This window comes from Phalacrocorax carbo, chromosome 8 (assembly GCF_963921805.1).
Source record: "Phalacrocorax carbo chromosome 8, bPhaCar2.1, whole genome shotgun sequence".
Classification (NCBI taxonomy): Eukaryota; Metazoa; Chordata; class Aves; order Suliformes; family Phalacrocoracidae; genus Phalacrocorax; species Phalacrocorax carbo.
This window is the reverse complement of record NC_087520.1, coordinates 18,293,352-18,309,285: the sequence shown is the minus strand read 5'-3', so window position 1 is coordinate 18,309,285 and position 15,934 is coordinate 18,293,352. Positions and strand designations below refer to the sequence as shown.

The following is a 15,934-nucleotide window of genomic DNA, read 5'->3' as shown; positions in this document are numbered from 1 at the left end:
CTTTGAGTACTCTCTGAGGTTAACATGTCTTCTTTCTGTGGGAATTTTGTAGGGAGAACATGGTCCATTCCTATCTGTTAGTTTAGCAGTGTAGAAATTAAATGACTAAGCAATTTCATTGCTTGGGTGTCTGCATTTGGGGCAGAAAGGAGGGAAAATGAGAGGCATGAGGAAAGATGCATCTAGAAGATTATTTTTTACATCCTGGAATAGGTAGATTATGTTGCCCTTTTGGTAGGTAAAAACAGTGAGATAAGTACCAAAGTACTTTTAAAGTCTCTGCTTATTACTAGTATTTTACAGTTCATTTTTGTTGAAGGTTATACTTTTTCTTTCTTCCTGACAGATCCTTCTTGCTTTTCATTGCCCAGCACATTAAGAATTCTCTCTCACCTGATGCGCTAAAGACTCGACCCATAACGACTGCAAAAGAGAGCATTGCCGACCTCCCCTTTCAGTGAGTAGTCACAACTTCAGTTTTGTATGTTGTTTTGCTCTGAGATGTGTTTATATTCGGCCAAAGTGCTTCCATCTATGCTTGAAAAATGCCTAGAAAGATCTCTGCGGGAAAGTGTTTTTGTAGAAGAAAGCAATTTGTCTCAGCACTTTCCTTTACAGAATCTACTTCAGTCTTTTCCAGCCCAACTGAATTACTTCAGAATGCTTCACTAAAAGAAATACGCCTTTTTCCTACCTACCTGCATTTTCATTTGCTGGAGTTGCCCATCCTGACAAATTCAGGATTAAATGAGGATCTTAGGAATTTATTGCTTCTGTCATCAAAAAAAATTTTTCTTCACTCAAGTGGGACTTTTATTCAGATTCTTAACACAAAAACTGTTTGGTCTTTCTGAATGGCTGCGCACCATAAAGTTGTAAATCTGCGTGTCCTAGAATATACGCTGTGCAAAGAAAAGATAAACACAGAAAAGAACCTTTCAAATTATCTGTTGTCTTGTTGTGTCTCTAACTGCTGGACAGAATGCTCATGAGATACCCTATAATTTAATGTTGTACATACGCCCTGGGAATTCACGTAATTACATACAGTAACACACTTACCCCAATGTGTCAAGCAGAGGAAGTAGGCTATCCTGCCTAGGAGTAGCTCAGGAGTACAGGAAGTATAACCTTCAGTTCATCAATCCTGGTAAAATTTTAAAGCTTTGATTATTTTTTTTTTAAATCTAGAGTGTTTTATTTTCATGTGGATTTTAATTTTACCAAATACAGTTTTTGTGATACACCTGAGAATTCTTACTCAAGCCATTTAATTCAGTGGCAGTATTTCTTAAAAACTACTTCTAGATTATGCCCCTTGTAAAAATAAATAGTTTAATTGCAGTTGTTTTAATATAACATTTTTAATTGTATCACATCTCTTCCAAAGCATGGCAAAATTGTGGGTTTTTTAGATATGGAAGGCACCAAATTCCAGGTGAATTCTTTCACTTGCACTGAAAAAATCAGCACATCCTTCTGCATTCTTTGCAGAAGGTTATTTTCTGACTCCATGACTCTGTATTTCTTCCGTTATTAGACCATTAAAATCTGTGCTCCCTACTTATAAAGTTATTCTAAGTGCCTGAATCTTTGAATTTTCAAAATTTATGTAGTATAGGAAAATTAAAATGAGAAAAACAGAAATGCTACAGTATAAGTAAGTCTTTATATTGGGAAGGAAAATCTGATGGGATCGTGGAGGGGTTTTTTAATTTCTTACACGTCTGAGTTTTCTGCCAGTTCTGTATAATTAGAAAAATGAAATAGGGATTCCTGAAAATTGTTTTTACCTATTACAAATGTATCCATATACTCTATGTAAAAGTTCATATATTGGTTTTAAGGGATCTTCGTAGCACATCTTCAAATAGTCAAAAAACAGATTGACAAGTACTTCTCATATCAAAATCTTGGGGAACAAACATTAAGTGATAAAAGATATTGGTCTAGAAGCTCTTGCTTTTGCTCTGTATCTCAGCTGCAGTTTGTCAGAAAAAGGTTGCAGAAGTAGGTCCTTAGTGCAAATTTCAAAACACCTGATAGCTCAATCTCAAAATCCCCTGCTGTAGTCTTGGTTTGTTTGGTTTTGCTGCCAGGTTTTTTGTTGGGTTTTTTTTGAGGGAACCTGAATAGCACCGAGTGATCTCCCCAGGTCAGACAGCAGGTCAGGAGCAAAGCTGAATGTGAAATCGCATTCATAATTTGCTTCAGTAATTGAGGTTGAGAATGTGTCCATTTAAACCTTTTTTACATTGCTCTGGAAAATACAGAGGCCAGGAAGGATTTACAGATACAGAGGGGAAAAAAAAACCTTCTTACTGACAATGAAATCGGGAATAAACCTTGTAACACCAATGTAGTGTTAAAAGGCAGGCATTCTTTATTTACAGTGCCAGATGCATGGAGGATCGCTCCACCTAACGTGCATACCTTACACACCTTTCCTATGTGATTTATATAGACCAAAAATATACATATTCATTTTAGGCATACATATTCAATATTATTCTCTTTGGTGATTGGTACAAACTTGCTCGCTTCACCTGTAAGTTATTGCGCAGACTCAGTTGTCCTTTCCCATTGTTCTCTTTTGAGTAGGTGGCATTACTTGGGTAGGTGGTCCGTGAGTCGGTGGTCGCGATCTCCCCCTGCCAGAATTACCTTCTACCTACTTAGTTCTTAATCTTGGCAGTCCTGGCCAGTTTTTTCATTCCACTACATGAAACCATATGTTGTCATCCTCTTCTGACAGAAACACATTCTCTATTGTTTGGTTCACATTAATGATTACCTAGAGACTAAAATACAGATCAAGGAATCCACTGATTTTTATACTCCATGTCCCCAGACTTAATGTCCAGTTGGATAGGGCTGTACAAGGAGTATAGCAACATCCATGGTTGGTTAAATCCATCACCCTGGTGACACTACTGCTTCTCATTGTATGGCTGCGGGAGTTTGCTAGACACATGCTAGGACAAGAGAGCTTAGTGCTGTTTGTGCAGAGCAGAGCCTTCGTTTGGTAGCAGAGAGGTCATTGCTTAAGAGGATTTCAACCAATTCCTTCAGCTTAGAGAGGAGTCCTCACAGACCCCCAGGACAGGGGGAGAATATAAGTACCACAGGAAGATCACACACAGTGTATTACTTCAGCTGATTTGGGGTTTTACTTTGTGGGCTTTGTGGTTTTGGGAGATGTTCTGTCTTTACACACCACAGTGAATTTTCCTTAGCTGCGGGTCTGGGGTTGGGAATTTGTCCTGGGTTTTGTCCTGGGTGCTGGTGATGTCTCTTGTTTTCAGCCTGTCGTAGGCTCTGCTGTTGACTTCGCGGTGTTGAACCAGTACCTTCACTTCTTTATTTCCCTCATTAAATTTGTGTTCTTGTGGAGTTGCTTGTGTGATGAAGTGCTGCTAACTTCTCAGTGACTTCCCTTTTGTGTTGTTTGCCCACCCTCTGAGCACTGCCTGTTTCTGTCTTTTCATTTGTTCCTCTTTATACAACTGACAAAGACTTGCCGTCAGTTCCCAAGAAAATAACGAGACTCATTTCCCTCCATTGTGTCCTTCTCCAACATCTTCTGTGGTGTTCAGCGGCAGTTGCTGTGACATCAGTGTTTCAGCATATTTGTTAGGTTTCCTTTTTGTTTTGGGTTTTATTTGTTTTCTTTTCAACAAAGGCTGCTATCATCCCTTCATCGTGGATCAAAGCCTTTAGAAAGTCACTACCTTAAAGAAAAAACAAGTTTAACTTCTTGAAAAAACCCTCCTGGCCTTATCCTCAGGGGAGGATTCAGTTTCTTAGCTTTATGCATCTTGACTGTAAATTCCCTTCTTCTGTGGGAGTGGGAAGAAAACAGCCTCTGGATCACTCCCATTTTCAGTTCTCTTCTTAGTCCTAGGTCTGGAGGATGCAGAATTTTTTGCATCTTTATGGGTGCCACTCTGTATAAAAGAGCATATTCCGTATGGTTGGAAACTTTCTGTAAACTCACATTGGTACGAATAATCAAAACTACAGAAAATTGCTGAAGTAGCCGTCTTTTTACTATCAGGCTTACATGCCTCTCTGCTGTGTTTGATTTGTTAGTTTTCAATGATTTTTAAGGGAACAGAAGTATACAAAATAATGTGAAAAATTCATGGATCTTCTAGAGTGACAGCGTCCATCACCAACAGTAATGCTCTGGTTTTGAGCATATAGATCAAAGATTTATTTGTGTGGTTTATACCAAATTCCAGGGCTACTTCTGCCCTTCACGCATACCTTTGTATCCTGTTATGTTTTGGCCAGCTCTTGAGGGGTACCTCCAGTGAGAGTTAACAGTGATTTCTAGTGTGCTTGTGCTTAATGCTTTTCATAATTGTTTGATTTTCTGTGTCCTTTCCCTTTTCTAGTGTAGTTCTGTGCTCACAGCTGCACTGTCCCCACCACTCCCCACTCCTGCAAAAAAAAAAAGCAAACCCCCAAACCCCAAATGAAAACACAACCACCAAAAAACAGCCCTCCTGCAAAAATCCAAATGCCACATCCATTGAACAGATTCACTTCCATGAGATTGCATAAATGCATTTCTTTGTACCTTTTAAAGATACAAGATATCGTTGTGCTGAAATAGTAGTCAATAGATGTGAGGAAGAAGTCTATATTTTCTAAATAAGTAGTCTTGTAAACAATTTTATTTTTAAGTATGCTCTTATCCATCCCTAAAGCAAATTATTTCCTTTCCATTGATTTTTTTTAAAATTCATTGTGTTTTTGAATAGTTGTGTCTTTTATTTCCTAAGCAGCAAACTCACAATCAGAACTTGATAAATAAAATATTTGCACTCAGAAATGGAACCACAAAACCAGTGTAACTTCTGCTATTGATTTTTCTCCTACTTAACTGTTTTGGCAGCAAAGGCAGAATACCATCCCGTGTAAGCATAAAACTTATTTAGAGTAAATTACTCTAAATTATAAACTAACCCATAAATCAGTCGTGCTACATTGTTCTCCCTTTCTCCACCCGTCACCTAAAAGCTGTATCCCAAATAAGAAACAATGCATTGCAAAATTTTTTAAAATTAATTCAGTAAAATGGACGCTTCCTAGATTATCAGCAGTAGTTCAGCATGATGACTGAGCAAGGATAGGGATTGTAGTAGTATCGTTGATGGTTACGGAAGTAGAATTAATGTTACCCATACTTTTGTATATTACACCATATCACCAATTACTTGTTTCATATGTTAAGTAAGAAGAAACACTATTTCTTTACATTTCTATCTTTGTTATGGAGTTTAGTAGAATATTAATGGGGCTTAACCTACTTAGTTTTATGAGCAGCTTTAAATTTATCAGGACATATGCCCACACATTGGCCTTAGCACTGCGAAAAATACTTGATGGGAGAGAAATTTATTTAGCCGCATTTCTTAAGACCCAATATTTGATTTGAGGAAATAAATGAGACACTGTCATTTCCCAAGTCCTGCATGAAAAGATGAGAAATTGAATCTTATTTTGGATAAATTCAGGGCTCTGTCAGATGTATGGAAGATGGGAATAATTCAAGCAGAACAGCAAGTCTAGGATTACTTCAAAAAAAGGATTGCTGTATCTCAAAATATTTTTAGTGGACTCTAGCTATGAGTATTCAGACTGAGAGGCAGTAATGAGAAAAACTAACTATATAAACCCCCAAAATTATCATTAAATGTCAAGTAAGAATGTACTGGCAAAGATAACTAGATGCTTGAAGTCCTGGATTTTTGAGTAATTACTATGTAGCATAAAAAGTTGAGTGTAGATAAATAAATGCTGCTAGTATTTGGTATTTTATAAGGATTCTCTTGGAGTTAGGTACAGATTTTACTAACAATAATCTGCATTCTGTGCCATGAAGTTGTATAATTCATATACTTTTTCATATACTTCAGTATAATTTTGTGAAAAAAAGGCTCTGTGGGGGAAAAAAACCAAAACAACACATTTGAGCTTGGACCTTTGATTTTTCTAACTAAGGGCAGGTTTTAATAATGTTGTAATTTTAAAAAGAAAACTAATCTTTTTGTTTCTATGGGAATATGGGACTGTGGGTGAAAGGGTGGGGGGAAAATGCTGTACACATTCAGGCTGACCTACAATGCAAGCTTGAGGGAAATGTTAGGATAACTACCTGACTAAAGCAAGGCTGGAATGGACAGATCTTGACTAGAAACTGAAATGGCATTCTGTGTCTGTTCTTGGAGAGCCCAAAGAAGAGTTACAGCTCATCACAGATGATACTCTCTGAAATACTTCCATGTAACCTGCTACAAGTGCTGAATAAGGTATCTGACATGAAGGAAAATGTAAAATCCAGTCTGTGGTGCTCTTGGTAACCTCTCTTTTATCTATGGTTTTATCCATTCTTTCCTGTACTGAAAACTCAGTGCTGGCAATTCTAGTTTTTTGTGGAACCAATTCTGAAGTCTTACTGGAAACTTGGTGTGATTTCGAAAGAAATTCTTTGTGCTTGAGAATGATGTAGCCCTTCATGTTTGATGATGAATGCTGAGCTGAACTGTTTCAGAGCTACCTCGTGAAAAAGAAAAGGTTTGGAGTCAGCATCCTTCATGGAAGCAACCCTCTGTAATTACTTTGTGACTGGGGTTTGAGGTAGTGTGACTAGGTAGGTGTCTGAATAAATGGCTTTGGTAGAATGGAGCACACATGTGAGGAACGAGTGGATAAAGCTGCATTTCAGTTCGGTTCATTCCGGTCCAGGCTGGTGCCTTTGCCCTCATGAACAGCTTATTTTTATGTGTTAAGGAAAATCTTTAAGATAAGGGAATCTTGTATAAATAGACAATTTCTTCCAGGTTTTTCCTTTGCTTTTCCTTGCACCCTGTGTGTTTATAGATGTAGGAGGTGTAAACTGGTTTGTTAGAGTTTGAATGCCTGTTATAAAATACAGTCCAGTTCTGAATCTGTCTGAAATCAAATCACAAGTTAACTTATAGTCGGCAAGCTATGTCTGCTTGGATAGTACCTTCAAAAATCAGGTTTTAGAGAAAGAAAAAAGAAGTAGATAGAGGTAAACTGCCATCACAGTGAGAAATCAAAATGTTCAGCGCTTACAGACATTTTGGTATCAGGAAGAACTACCACCATCAGTACTCCATCTGACAGCTATATATATTTGCCACTGAAGATGGGACATGAATCAGTTACAATAAGCCTGAAAACAGGCTCAGATGTCATCCTGGAGATGGCTGCTATTGACTCCAGGAAAGGAGATATTAGAGTGAGCAAGATACCTTGCAAGAATAAATCAGTTTTGAGTAATAGGGAAGTCCTCCAAGGGTGCTAATAGTGCAGTAGAAAAACATGTCAGTAGGGCATTGGAGAGTGACAAGATTACGCTGTGCCGTAGCAGTGTTGCAATTCCAGTAGGTATATGAGGCAAGATGATTCATAGCACAAATAATTTTTGTTCTACACTTTATTCTTCTTTTAAATTTGAAGTTGTATGCAGGGAAGGTTGTAGTTTGCTAGTTGTTGTCAAGCTATTATTTATTCTCAGTTTCACTGTGCCTTATACAAGTTTGTCTTTTACATAAACATTTCTCATAATGTTAGTATGTTTACAGTGTCTTGAAGTGGAAAACAGTAGGACTAGCATTGTCTTACATGATCTCCTATAGAAAACCAAAATATACCTCACTTTCAGCAGAAAAATTTAAAAATTATAATTTTGATAAAATAAACTGAATAAACTGGGTTTTTATTTTATTTTTTTTAACCTAGCACTGCTCACCTGTTTTACTGGCAGATGGGTATAATCTTGCCTTTTGAGCATGAACAGTAGAAGCAGCTTTGCTTCATACAGGTCTTTACTGACCTAGCTTTTTATAGCCCCTGGCAATCTGGTCTGTGCTTGTACAACATGAGGTTAATTACACTAATGTGAGCATGTACATTAAAACAGCCTACTTACTGGTAGAGACATTTTTTTGTTCTACAAGATTGCGTCTTTCTTCTTATTTTTTAATATTAGCTTTGTCATAACTGTAATGTGGCACATTTCACGGATAGTTGAAGTTTCCCTCACTTTAGTAGAATTCGAGCTTATTATGCAGATATCTGCTTTTGACAATGAGCATCTGCAGCTACTCAAGACATAGAGTTGCTGGTGTATGTGTCTAGGCATCTTCATTTGTTATGCTATGTTGTCCCAGAATAAATATGCAGAATATATTGCAGTAGAACAATCACAATGCAAAAAAAGAAACACACTGGTGTTTTGTTATGTGATAGCTGGCAGTGCTGCTGGTTATAAAGCAAGTAGTTTAATCCAAGTGGAAGGAATTTTCCTTTTCAAAAAAATATTCTAAATATTTGCTTTATCTCATTTTTTCTTATTCAATCTCCTTAGCAACAGAAACATCTGTTTCTTTTCTCTTAGTCATTACATTCAAAGAAAGTAGCTGTTTCAAAAATAATGAAAGCAATTTCTGTGAATTGGGTAGCTATTAATTGTTGCCAAGATGCTTTAGTATGATAATAAGACATGCAACAACTGGCGCTTTTCTGTAATTGAAATATAGCTACCTAGTTAACCTGTGCTGGTTATGTTAGCTATAACCTATCAGCTCTTACAGTGCATTTATTGTGTGATTTTTTTTCTGTGTGACAGAGACAAGAGTGAGCTTGACTATTTCAGGTTTATTTAGGATTAGGAGATACTTAATATCAATGTGTGTATCGTTGCTGCACCTAATGTTTTATTAATTTGTAACTTCAAAGCATGTTGGTGAAGAGTTTGCCTTGAAGTCAGAGATATAAATAAATATGCATGGCCTTACAAATATATGTTTTTGTACGTCAATCTACAATATGAAACAGTATAATTAATTCAAAATACAAGAATTGTTTTATAGCAATGCTCTTTTCAAATTACTGTATATTTTCCTGTAGATTTTATAACCTAATTTAAAGCAGTTATTTGGTTTCAAAAAGGCTTACTGATCCATAATCTGTGTCTGTACGGCCAAGAGTGCATTCCTAAATCACAAGAAATTGGCATGTGGAAGTGAGGTTTAGAAATAAATGAGTTAGGACTGCAGGATCAGGATATGAACTGGTCTCTCCAAGCCAAAAGAAACAGACTTACCTTTACAGTGTTGAGAGGGAAGGCCCTTTGCTACTACCATAGTCTTGAGTGACTGTTTTTTAGAGCTAACTGCACATGGACAGACCTGCACACATGCTTGAGAAGTAGTGCAAAAAAAGGAATTTATTTCTTGCTAGCGTGAACTTACTTAGCTTCTCACATGGAGATTAGTAACAGTGTTGGGTTGGGGGGGAATGTTTAGATGGGTGAAATTGGAAAGGCTTAAGTTCAACTGGAGCTAAACTAGCAAAAGCTAGCAAGAATAACAAGGAGGGGCCTTGCAGGAGAAGACTTAATGATGGACACTATGGAAAAAATGTAAATACCTGATGCCAGTTTTGCCTTGTTTGTCACAAACAAAGTCTAACTCCAGACCTGTGTGTGCCATCTTGGTTTGAGGAGAGAGGTGCAGCCAGGCTGATAAAAGGGTATTTTTATGCCTGTTATACACGATGACCAGTCTAACCTCAGTCCTGGGAAAGATCATGATTGAAGATTGGAAAGCCAGTTGCAAAGATGTCAAGAATCTATCTTCTGTGCAGTCGGTAATAGTATGGATTTACTAAAGGGCTACTAGCATTTTACCAATTTGTTTACCTTCTGCAATGAAGTTAATAGCAATGCCAGTCATTTTACACATTAGTACCAAGTTCTTCTTTCAGTGCACTTGCACACTGAAGCCACACAATAGATTTTCTCGGATACTTCTGCAGCATATGTATCTTGTGGTTTCTCTTCTGTGGTTTTTTTGTGTGTGGTTTTTTTTTTTGTTTATGTTTGGGTTTTGTTTGTTTGGGGTGGTTTTTTGTGTTTTGTTTTGTTTTTTTGGCAGGGTGGGGTCATATTCTCTTATTTCTTGTAGTGCTCGCTGACTATAGCATGTGTACAGTATGAGAAAGCCAATAAAGCCTTTGACCTGAATTTTCCTCAAAGGACTAGCCAAACTTCAAATTAGAGAGGGAAAAACTAAAGAAAATGACTGTTATGCTACAACCTTCTATCATGTTTGTACTCTCCCAGATGCTTTCTTTTTCTTTGTCTCTCTCCAACCCTGAAAATTCTGCATGAGACTACTTCTGGCACATGTAGGTGGCAAAAATGGTTTTGAGAAGCTTTACCGAAGAACCATCTGGTGCCTGTATGAGGGCCAAGAACACTGACAACTTCGTCTGTGGAAGAACTGATGAGCTGGGTGGAGTAGTGAGCAGTAAACTATGGCTGTAACCCTTTTAACTGGCCAGCACACCAGACAGATGGGCAGGCTGCCCAAATGCCATTTCCCTGGGAGTTTTAGATACCAGGCCATGCTCTGATTCACCCCTTAGGTTGTGCTAAAGCAATAATGGAAGCCATCTGCATTCACATTAGATGTGCAGAGTGGTCCAAAACACAAACACTAAAACATTCCTGATTCCTCAGTAAGTGCGTGGTCTTTGTATCCATTGTACGCTGAGAGTAGAGCTGGTTATCAGAGCTCCTCAGGGATGAGGTTGCTGTAGACAGGTAAAGAGAGATGGTTTTGGAAAGGCTGGGAGGGGAGAGGCTAAATTTTAGTGAAGATGGGCACCATTGTTTATTCATTCTACTGTAACTTCTGTGGATGGAAGAGGAGGAGGAAAGGTATGTGCAGGAGGACCTCAGAAGGGAAGACTTTAATCAGCTGTGGTCAGGGACAGCATTACAAAAATGACAGGTATTGTTGTTGCAGGGCAGAGCCTTACAAAAGTACCAAACCCTGGGGTCCTGCTATGTAGGCAGGGACACATGACAGGCTGCCACAATAGATATCTGCTTCTCTGTAGGCAGTGTCTTCTGCCTGATCCAGGCTGTTAAAGTGGGTGGTTATTCCTGCTGGGTGTGGATTTTATTCAAAGTGAAACAAATATTAATGCTATAAAATAAGAGTAGCTAAATAATTGAAATCTTACTGCCAGTATCAACTTCTATAAATATAAGTAGAACAGGTATATTAAATCGGTGGTCATGTATTTCCTGTGAACTTGCATGTGCAGTTCTTTAGGTTAGCTTCCGAATCTCTTCTAGTTGAATTGTTGGAATAGGAGGCCTTTTCTTGGAAGTAGATGGTGTGATCTCTTTTGTGATCTCTGTAAATCAGGCAGCGAGGAAACACGTTGTCACTTGGAGAAATAATACAGTCCTCAGTACGGTTCTTTGCAAGATGCCATAGTTCTGTAGGAGTGCCTGGAAGTTTATGACTGCGAGGTGGGAAAAGAAGAAGTTGGTCTGAGATAAGAAAGGCAGAAGCTTCAGTTACCTGATGTCTCCTCAGGTGACCATCCAGCCATTTCAAATATGAAAGTTTTTTTTGTCGTCGTTGTTGCTTCTTCCTGCTTTATCCTTCACTAAAAAGCAAAACTTCCCATGGCACCAGCTGTCTCGGTGTTTCCTGGATTTTGGAAAATCATTGCTTACATATTGATGCTCTTTGTAAATAAATGTAGATTATTCCTACAGAGTATTTTGGAGTAAACTCTGCATTTTCTTTCATGCTTTGTATGTTTAGGTTTCATGTGCACACTATCTGTTACTGCCATGGGTTTGCTTACTTGGTTACGATGGGATTTATTTAGGTGAAAATGACTAATTCTTTTTTTCATTCAAGTGAAGTAAAAAAGTAACACTGGGTGAAAAAGAAATAGCAAACAGGGTGCTTGACAAAGATAGCATTCTGGGTGGCAGTGCTTCCATGTATGTTTAATGGATATAACTTTTCAAATGCTTCTGATAGCAAAGAGGTGTCTTTTTAACCTTCTCAGTAAATTACTACTAAGGGTAATAGCTGATAATTCTGCAGCTCTTTGTGATGTCTGTCCAGAGTTATTTTTAAAGGCAGACTTCTCATGAAGAATAATTCTTTGATATTCAGAGAAAGAATCCCAGTCTGCTTAACGCTAATGTGAATAAGGCATGGTTTTTCATGTTTCAAGTTTAATTCTGATTTAACTTCAAATTACTACAGTTGGTAACAGAGAGGAGAAAATATACATATAAAGGTAATCTTTTTGAAGTAGGTGTTAGAATATAGGTATTAAAATGCGTACTTTAACTGGATTGAATATTCAGAATTGGTAGTTTGGGTTTTTTTCCCCCTGAACTGTTGTCACAACTGCATGCAAAATATGTGAACACAAATTATTTAATCAGTATTCTTGCAAGGACTGTTTCATCTGTGGTTTCTGTGTGGTTTGGGGAGGGCCAGGTGGGTTGGTTTGGATTTCTGTGGGGTTTTTTTGTTTGTTAAAACTAGCCTAAGAACAGTCTGAAGTAATCACCTTAAGTTGGATCTAGGTTCTGTCACAATGTTAGAACAGGTTCTTTGTCTGATAAAGTGACACTGTACTTCTGTAATAAAAGAAAATATTTCAGAAAGCAAGCAATGAAAAGTAATTGTTTTCAAATGTTTGGCAGTTACTGCTCTAAGACCTCATACTTATTTTGACTTGAGGGTAAATTTTCAGTAAAACTACCGCATAAGTTAGAATTACACAACCCAAAAGTACTTAGCTATTGATTTTTTTTTTTTACCTTACTGTAATGGTTATTCAGTACTGTGAGAGATCACAGTCACACACATATCAATACTGAAAGCCGTTTTTTATATTATATATTCCAGGTATTCTTTTAAAGAATCATACTATTTTTAACAAATTTATATTATAAGCACCTTCTCTGTAGAACCTACTGTTGTGTGGAATCCATTGTGCTCTCCAGAGAAGTTTAGAATCTGTGGAAAAATACTTTTCATCCACCAAAGGAAACAGGGTATTTGACAACATGCATTTGTCTACAAAATGTGAAGCAATATCTGATGAAATACACTTTGTCAATAAAATAAATCGCCAAACAAAATGTAATCCTTCCTCTAAATACGTTTAGCCTACACAGTGAAATAAGCTACTTCCACAAAGTGCATTTTGTTGCTTGAATTATTTTGATTTGCTGTCGCTCAGAATCTGTAGATAAAGTGGTTTTTTGTCAGACACTGTATATCAACCTTATTTTATTATATATAGATAAAACACATTTAATTTGAAGGTAGACATTTGATAGGACACCTTAAACTGGTATTGGTTTAGTTGAAATGATAAACCGCAGACATGCACTGTTTGTGGTGTGAGATGCTTGCTTCTCTTCCTAACTCTGCATATAAAATAATGCCTCTGTAGTTTGTAATTCAGCTACTGTTGCTGTGACTTAGGTGCATTTAGCTTTCCTGTGGTGAATAGTTTCCATGAATTGCTCACGTACTAAAGCAAAGTATGTAACTGTTTGGCTGATTGACGCAAATGTTGGTACTTGTTCACATTTTCATGCTCTGTCAGTCATATAGCTTGCATTACCTATGCCAACACGTGAGCCTCGGGTCCTCAGCTAAGCCTTTCCCTGACTTTTACAGAGATTCTTATCTAAGGATTTGCAGGATGGGAAGAGGGAATGTCTGAGCTGAGGAATAGCTCCTCAATTTTAAATTAATGAAAAGTTTTTGCATTATTATAATTCTGTTAGAAGATACAATAAATTTTTCTTTTTCAGTGAGAATTTCTTACTGATTTCAAAAATTTAAAAAGATCTTCATTGTGTATAGGCAAAGCTGCTTTAGCTCTTATGTAGCTGTGAAGAAAGACATAATTCTTCTTGGAAAAGGTTGCCAAAAAGTTAAATATCTCTAGAGAAATACAAGGCTCCTGTTGAGTTTTTGAACACTAATGTATGTTGAAGTTTGTACTATGGGGTCTAGAGTTCAGCTTTGTAACATAATGTTCGGAAAAAGGATTACAGGGCTTCCTATTCATAGTTTTTGTTAAAGTTAAAATCACATATGAGGACTCTGAATTTTCATATAAAGCAATAAAAGTTAAGTTACTTTGAGGCTATCTTTGTATCAGTCAAAGAAGCACTAGTTGTTGTCATAAGTAGATGTTCAAATTTTTAACTTTTAGTTTGGAGGTACAGAACTGAAGGTGAAAGCAAAGGAAAAGTCTCCAACCCAGCTGAAGTATCTCCTGAATAGAGCTACTGAACCTCTACTCAAGTTAGGAAAATCATTGCTTGCTTTGCTGATTGCAAGAGGAATAAAAGAAAACGTCTGGAGAGTGCAAAGGCTTTAGTTCAGCTAAATAAGTGTCTACTTAAAAGTTAAGTTTGCGCTACAATGTTTTGAATGAGAAAGGAATTACTTATAAATGTAAAGAAAAGTTGAGGTCTGTTTAAAAATAAATGTATTTGGCTAAATAGAAATTAACGCTAAGCTTTTGCATCTTGTGGAAACAAGAATACACAGTGCTACAAGTGAAAACACATCACAGGTCTGGTTCCTTCACCTTCCATACAGGTAATTTTCCAGTTGTTTCAGGAAGAGCTGCAGGGATAGAATCGTGTTTATTTTTGTGTGTAACACAGTAGAAATTACATTTTTTGAAAATGTTATTTCATGTACAAGAAAATAGAAGCTTTCTAACTATGAAAATACATGTGTATGTAGAAATGGGAAAACTGGACTATTAATATTATCTGAACATTGTTAGGAAGTGCATGCCTTCTTCCTTTCCCCTTCAAACAGTGTGCTTCTTTTGTTAACATTATTTGAGTGAAGTGTGCCTACCTGAATGAAATTATTAATGCGATATTTGTTCTGATATTTTCACCTTAATTTGGAGGATATTATTTCCTTTTCCCTTTCAATGCCATGTTTCTCAGCTAACACAATAATCAGACATTATAAAATACACATTAGCTTGGGACATGAGAAAGATTTGACAGAGGGCTCGCTTGGCAAGAAGCAGACTAATCTATAAATGGCATGTAGGAGCTGTTTTTCTCTGAACAACTTCATCGCTAAAATGAGAGATGAGCCCAAGTACCTGAGGATAACTCAGGTACTTGGGTAAATGTCAGAGCTGTTGCATTTCTATTTTAATGTAAATCAGGATTGCTCCCTCTTTCCTTGTGTGATTTAATGCAGTAAATCTTTATAGGAGCTGTCTGAAGATTAATAGCTGTTGTAGAAGAAACTCTGTAATAGATTTTTAAATTACGTGTTTGAATTATGTATCATTTCATATTTTATTACATAATTGTATATAGCACAACTAATGAAATACCAATTAAGAAAAATACAGTTGGTTTTTGAATATGTAGCGCTCAAACATCAATCCATTCTTTTTGCTTCAGCTCGTTAGTGCACCAGGTGTTGCAGAGCTGAAGTGTAAAAGTGGTCTATTATGGTTTCTTTTCATTGCTTAAATTCATGGTTGGTCTTGTCATGTTGCTGCTTTCATTGAAGATACTTCTTTAGACATAGGCCGAAGATCTGTCTCTGTTATTGCATGTGTCCGTGTGGACTTTGAAGACAAACTTCTTACAATTGCCCTCATGCAACCTTATGCTGCATTTTCACATATACATCTTGCCATAGGTCTGAATCCAAGTTATTCATTTAGAGTTTTATGTTCCTGGAAACGAAGGGTCCTTTGAGTCAGTCATACATATTATTTCTGGCTTGTTTCTGTTTAGGGCCATAGACAAAGGAAGATAGATGTTTAAGGACTGAAAATCAGGCATATGGGAAGGTAAAGAGCCACTTCATTGGCAGAACTCAGAGCCTATTATGCACGTAGGGGAATGCTACTGGAAGAATGAGGACCGTCTGTATGTACAAATGTGAGAAATAAGCAGGTACTGTAAAAATGAGTAACTAATGTTTAATATGGAGATAATACTTTTACTGCATAGAATGCTAGCCTGGTTGCAGATAGGAGTAAGTGAAAT

The 15,934-nt window shown here is 37.1% G+C and overlaps 1 protein-coding gene across 2 annotated transcripts in view; it reads left to right on the top strand.

Moving 5' to 3' along the window:
* TENM2 (teneurin transmembrane protein 2) overlaps window positions 1–15,934 on the top strand; it is a 699,068-nt gene that overhangs the window by 68,403 nt on the left and 614,731 nt on the right. For both annotated transcript variants that reach the window (XM_064458951.1, XM_064458950.1), the window contains exon 2: window positions 347–457. The gene's annotated coding sequence lies outside the window, so the exon portion shown is untranslated. The remainder of the gene's footprint in view (window positions 1–346; window positions 458–15,934) is intronic.